Genomic DNA, 7220 nt, shown 5'->3' on the forward strand with positions numbered 1-7220 from the left:
AGGCTGAAAATATCGCCTCAGTTGTAAATTTCTTTATTTTCGCACGACCGGTTTCTGACTGTTATAAGCCCATCTTCAGGTATCGTAGCTGTGCTGTGGTCCCCGAGCGTTGCGTGTACCAGTATTCTCTCTCGTATATCGTGCAAACAGTAAATATTCGTCGAATACGGTGTATCCGTCTAACATGGCATTTACATGCTTTCGTAGTACAACATTAATAGGAACGGTAAGACTAGTATCGTCGAATCAAGAGAATACGAATGATGTATTCCTTCGAACAAGAAGTCTATATCCTTCTGATTTACGGAGAATGCCAACGAAATTGAGTGAGAGGTAGAGACATATAGGCCTATGCTGAAAGATATTCTCAACGTACTCACGTATACGTCATACATTTAAATATGTGTATGATAAATTAAGAACAACTTGATCTTTAACTCGTCGGAAACATATCTTGCAAAGGAAAGTTACTAACGAGCAAACGGAAACTGGTACTATTGCCACTTTGGTTCGAGATCCTTGCGTCAGTTCCCGTCAAATCACAAGGGAATCTGGCATGAGCCAGAGTAGTGTTGTTCGTGTTCTGCATCGCCGTAAATATTATCCTTACAATATCAGTCTGCACCAAGTATTAACTGGTACGGTTTGTATGGGTCGCATTGAATTCTGCTGACCGAGCGGTTCTCGGTGCTTCAGTCTGGAATCGCACGACCGCTACGGTCGCAGGCTCGAATCCTGCCTCGGGAATGGATGTGTGTGATGTCCTTAGGTTGGTTAGGTTTAAGTAGTTCTAAGTTCTAGGAGACTGATGACCTCAGCTGTTAAGTTCCACAGTGCTCAGAGCCGACGGCCTAAACTTCAGATTCAGAAGAATGAAACATTTATTAATTTGGTTTTATTTGCTGAGGAAGTTACATTCACGAACCATAACATGCATTATTGGGCAACTAAAAATCCATGTTGGCTGCGGCAAGTTGCACACCAAAAACCATGGTCGGTGAATGTATGGTACGCGATTCTTGGGGTCAGAATTATGGGCCTCTATTTCATTGAAGGACACCCTTATGGTAAGAAGTACAGCACATTCCTGCTCGAAACATTAGGTCTATTATTGGAAGAAATACCTTTAGGAACAAGGAACAGAATGTGGTATCAGCACGATGGTGTCCGGCATATTTTTCGCTGATGGCTGCAGATGAGTTGCAGAGACAATCCCCAAATCGTTGGACTGGACGCGGAGGAGATGTGTCGTGGCCAGCTCGTTCGCCAGACTCGACGCCTCTGGATTTTTTCTCGTGGAGATTCGTAAAAGACATCGTTTATAATGACATTCCAACTACACCTGAAGATATGCGAGAGAGAATTGTCAGAGTGTGTGCTTCGATACGCGCCGATGTGATAAGGAATACCATTTACTCCATGATAAGAAGATTGCAGCACTGCATTGATACCAATGGTCATCACTTCGAACACCTTCTGCAAATGGACGTTCATGCCACCCTTCTGACCTTCGTTGACCTTGAATGGTCTTACTGTTGCACATCATTGCATTCGTCTCGATAGGCGCTATCAGAAATGAAGTACCAAACTATAGCATCCCATTAAAAAACAACGAAGTTGACCTTCATATCTCGAAGCGACACAGCAACAAAAAACGAACGTCCTATTATGGTCCCCGTTGTCCCATGCAACTTTTGTTCCACAAACTTTTCAGCTCCTATCATACTTTCGGAGTTATTGCAGGTGGCAATAGTTAGTGACTTACCCTGAATAATAACACTAAATATCTATAAAATTTTCTGGGTCATTTTCATTTCCAGAAATTATTACTTAATATCTACTTACTTTTTATACATTTCAATGGTAGTATCCACCGATACTCGCATTAGTTTATAGAAAGATTTGTTGGCTTAAAAATGAGTAACTGTTTACATAACTGTCGGACCTGAGTTCCCACTTACAGGGTGTTCCAAAAATGACCGGTATATTTGAAACGGCAATAAAAACTAAACGAGCAGCGATAGAAATACACCGTTTGTTGCAATATGCTTGGGACAACAGTACATTTTCAGGCGGACAAACTTTCGAAATTACAGTAGTTACAATTTTCAACAACAGATGGCGCTGCACATGATGTGAACTATATACTCGTAGAAGACAACACAGTCTGTGGGTGCGCCATTCTGTACGTCGTCTTTCTGTTGTAAGTGTGTGCTGTTCACAACGTGCAAGTGTGCTGTAGACAACATGGTTTATTCCTTAGAACAGAGGATTTTTCTGGTGTTGGAATTCCACCGCCTAGAACACAGTGTTGTTGCAAGAAGACGAAGTTTTCAACGGAGGTTTAATGTAACCAAAGGAGCGAAAAGCGATACAATAAAGGATCTGTTTGAAAAATTTCAACGGACTGGGAACGTGACGGACGAACGTGCTGGAAAGGTAGGGCGACCGCGTACGGCAACCACAGAGGGCAACGCGCAGCTAGTGCAGCAGGTGATCCAACAGCGGCCTCGGGTTTCCGTTCGCCGTGTTGAAGCTGCGGTCCAAATGACGCCAACGTCCACGTATCGTCTCATGCGCCAGAGCTTACACCTCTATCCATACAAAATTCAAACGCGGCAACCCCTCAGCGCCGCTACCATTGTTGCACGAGAGACATTCGCTAACGATATAGTGCACAGGATTGATGACGGCGATATGCATGTGGGCAGCATTTGGTTTACTGACGAAGCTTATTTTTACCTGGACGGCTTCGTCAATAAACAGAACTGGCGCATATGGGGAACTGAAAAGCCCCATGTTGCAGTCCCATCGTCCCTGCATCCTCAAAAAGTACTGGTCTGGGCCGCCATTTCTTCTAAAGGAATCATTGACCCATTTTTCAGATCCGAAATGATTACTGCATCACGCTATCTGGACATTCTTCGTGAATTTGTGGCGGTACAAACTGCCTTAGACGACACTGCGAACACCTCGTGGTTTATGCAAGATGGTGCCCGGCCACATCGCACGGCCGACGTCTTTAATTTCCTGAATGAATATTCCGATGATCGTGTGATTGCTTTGGGCTATCCGAAACATACAGGAGGCGGCGTGGATTGGCCTCCCTATTCGCCAGACATGAACCCCTGTGACTTCTTTCTGTGGGGACACTTGAAAGACCAGGTGTACCGCCAGAATCCAGAAACAATTGAACAGCTGAAGCAGTACATCTCATCTGCATGTGAAGCCATTCCGCCAGACACGTTGTCAAAGGTTTCGGGTAATTTCATTCAGAGACTACGCCATATTATTGCTACGCATGGTGGATATGTGGAAAATATCGTACTATAGAGTTTCCCAGACCGCAGCGCCATCTGTTGTTGAAAATTGTAACTACTGTAATTTCGAAAGGTTGTCTGCCTGAAAATGTATTGTTGTCCCAAGCATATTGCAACAAACGGTGTATTTCTATCGCTGCTCGTTTAGTTTTTATTGCCGTTTCAAATATACCTGTCATTTTTGGAACACTCTGTATCTACATTTCATTTATAACGCGAACGGAAATCTGTGTTCCTGTAAGTTGCTCAGCTGCACTCCTTTGAAACAGCGGCTTTGTGGCGCAAATTATCACTGACAGTCGGGAAAATTACGGGCAAAGCAGACTCGTGTAGGGAAGTTCCTAAACGCAGAGCTGTACACGAAAAGCGTCAAAGCGGCTAGTGCACTCCACTACACTTATCTGGATGTAGCTGCCGCACCTCCCCCTACCCCTCCCCCTTACCACACCTTCAAAACTTTCTTTGTACTGCTTTACTAGCATCAGAGGGCCTGCAATCGGACGCAGCGGTCGCCACGCTTTTGTGTTGGCAAACAATGCCCTGCATCAAAGGGATATTTATCGCTACTAGCCATCGCTTTGATATGAGCAAACAAAGCGTGTTGCGTTCACTTGTGCATTGCCTGCAATGGTCGTCAATGAAATGAACTTTTAAGGTATATTAAGCTCAATTACTTTTAAAAAGTGATGTAGTAAATGAAATAAGATGCCGGCAACCATATCGTAAGTCACGTTTTCGAACTGAAATGGGGCTTGGGCATCGAAAATAAATACAGATTTATAGCGACTTTTCAGTTCGTTGAAGTATTTTGTTTGGCTGGTATCCTCAGTGTCGGGGGCGTTAACAGTATGATATGGCGATCATCTGTCACGCAAAGCTTTACACATCGACGGTTAAGAAAGTGTTTGGAGCTGTATTAACGGTTAGGTTTTTCGTGATCTCGAATTCTATGCTACTGAAAAAAAAAACGTACGCTGTTTCCGGAAGATTTCACAAGCAGCACAGAAACAGTAACCGGTAAAAAACTTGAATAAGTGGACACCTCAGGTAACAGCAATTCTACCACAAACCTTTCCACAATTTACAATACATTACACCACTGGTTATCTCCTGTTATTTGCTCCTAAAGATTTGCTTTAAATGTGAGAGGTGCATATACAGATGATTAATGAAGGTGTTGAATGGGAAGCGGAATTTTAATTCTCGTTTCCTTGTTTTTGTCTCCCACACGAAGGTTTTATAACTTCTTTATTTTTATTCTGGTCCCATGAGATTTCAATGTAATATGCAACCTGCTTGTTTCACAAATCAGAACATGACATTTACATGTTTAGAATTGCAAACGATAGCTGGTACATACATACGACCAAGACTACGGATGGCCGCTCAATTACATGTACGAATAAAGGGCTGTATTGTGTTGGTGCAAGTTGAATACGTTCTGCGGCAGATAATTATGGCTCTTCGCCAATGAAGGGCGGTATATGACCACAACGTGAAATTGGAATGTAGGCTAATGGTCGCTGTTCCCCGATATGTCACATCGTGAAATTGCAGCATCTGCGAGGGTGTAATTCTATTACAATGAGGTTTTCTGACAGAGAGAAAAGACACAGAGAGAGAAAGAGAGAGGGGAAGAGGGGGAGGGCGATGATGGGAGGGAGAGAGAGAGAGAGAGAGAGAGAGAGAGGGGGAGAGAGAGATCTTCCCAGCGTGTGACATAAGACGAAGAGAACAACATGGTGCGTAAATTAAGCAGAGGAGGCGATATATGAGTTAAACAAGATGTGACAGGTAACAAGTAATAACTCATCTCCACCCACAGTAAGTTATCGAAGATATTTATATTACATGAAGGTCAGCTGTGATCGATGCAAAGGTTGGTTTTAACACCACAGCGCTCAGAGAAGGCACGGCTGCAAGCGGTATACCTTCGCCTTTCTCCAGCGTTTCAATTTATTTAACAGACCAATTTCAAGTGAAACTACAGTTATATAAGGATTACGATCCACAATACAATTTGGCATTTTTCAAATTTACAGTCACTGTCGGAGGTGGAAGAAGCACTAAGGAACAGGAAAAAAAATTTTTTGTCTAAGACTTATCGACTTGTGATCGAGACACTTTTACAGTACGTTTGATACTATTGAATAGAGTTTGTTTTTTATTACGACAGTTTACCGGTTTCGACCTCTATGAGCCATTGTCAGAACTCAAAAATAGAGAGAAGAAGAAATGAAGAAATTACCATCAAATATTAGAAAATAAAAATGTGTAAGATAAAGATAAAAATAAACATGTGTCTACCATCATATTACCTAAGTACCTCGCCGGAATGTTATCTAACAGCCATTTTGGTCGTTTGCCTCCTTATGCGTTTTAATTATATAATGTAATAGTTCTCCCTCATAGAAGGAGCTTGACCATGCTTGTTGTATACGTATAGAATGAGTACAATGTAATCATTCTTATCGATTCCTTTTAAATATCAACCGTAATTTAGAGCATTCAAAGGAATCATGGAGATCATTCTCATAATACAGACTTGACTGTTAAAGGCGCACAAAAATTTGATTAAAATACGACAACATAAAGAAAAAGCAAAATTAATTACAAATACCTCAGTGTAGCATCCAGTGTTCGTGGTGTAGGAAGGTTGGTGCCTGTCTGCCTGTTATAAAATCTCTGGTTTCTTTTGCAACAATGTATTGGACACATTTTTCTTTTTCTTTATATCGGACTTTTTAATTTTTTGTATCATGTCACACAATAGCGGTGAATCATGGATAACAGTGCCAAATACCACTAAGTAATGCAAGAATATATATATCATGAAAGATGATTACTTTACATAATTATTCTTAGGATTTGACAACAATTAGAATTTATGCTCTTTGCGGGACAACCACAACTGTTGCTAAGATTTTTAATGATGAACAAATCTGCTCCAACTGCAGTTGACAATTGTTTTGCTTGGATAGAATCGAGCACGCCGTGCGGGTTTCAGAATGTAATTCCTATCTTCAGGTGCTGTACGTTGTCCTACGCTATCTCCATAGCTTCGCGTTCCTAATATGACATACTCTGTATGTTGATATGTCTTCCACTATAATGTTTGATTTGTGGTATGTCTGTTTGGCCACTTTTATATTTTGTACTATCTATTTATTAATTTTGTATTATGTAGTATGGTTTTATTAATTTTGTACTTCGTACTATGGTTTTGTTAATTTTACTTCTAGATAGTTTCATTATAGATTTTTATTATTTTTATTTCTTGGCAACTGTGTTATACATTGCACGTCTTACTCTTATTGTCTGCTCTGTCCTAGGCATATCTTAGTTACTGCCATGCATAAGGAAGGTGGTATTAACGCTATTAGTAGCGGGTGGGGTTGGGGAGGAAACGTGGGGTTGCGGTTGAGTTCTTAGCTAGGATTTCTTCGGTGTTCCCTCGCGTCCCGGCTATTAGTTCCGGTGGTGGCCACTTTCTCACGTATGTAAGTATTCAGGCGTCCCCTTGAGGTTCGCGCGGCGGTCTGCTGAACGGTCTTGCGGGTTATGCGGTGGGCTTAGCACTTTTATGGCAAATTGTTTTTGAGGTTCACAAATTAGCGTATTACAGATTTTATGCCTCCATTTTAATTTCTCAAGCCATACGTCTACTCATTCGCAGTTGGTTCATAGGTGACATTAGGACGGTAATATATGGTTATTTGTTACATTCAAGATTTTTCCGGTTAGGCCCTGTTCACCCAGTGTGGTACTGCTTCACTCAGAAAAGCTTTTCATACCTCGACCGCAAGGGATCTCGCATGCTACCTGATAAGTTTGCTGGATTTTCTACATGACTGGTAAGGCATTTTTGTAGGCAATCAGGGTATGACCTGATGTTTCCAT

This window comes from Schistocerca cancellata, chromosome 6 (assembly GCF_023864275.1).
Source record: "Schistocerca cancellata isolate TAMUIC-IGC-003103 chromosome 6, iqSchCanc2.1, whole genome shotgun sequence".
NCBI classification, from domain to species: domain Eukaryota; kingdom Metazoa; phylum Arthropoda; class Insecta; order Orthoptera; family Acrididae; genus Schistocerca; species Schistocerca cancellata.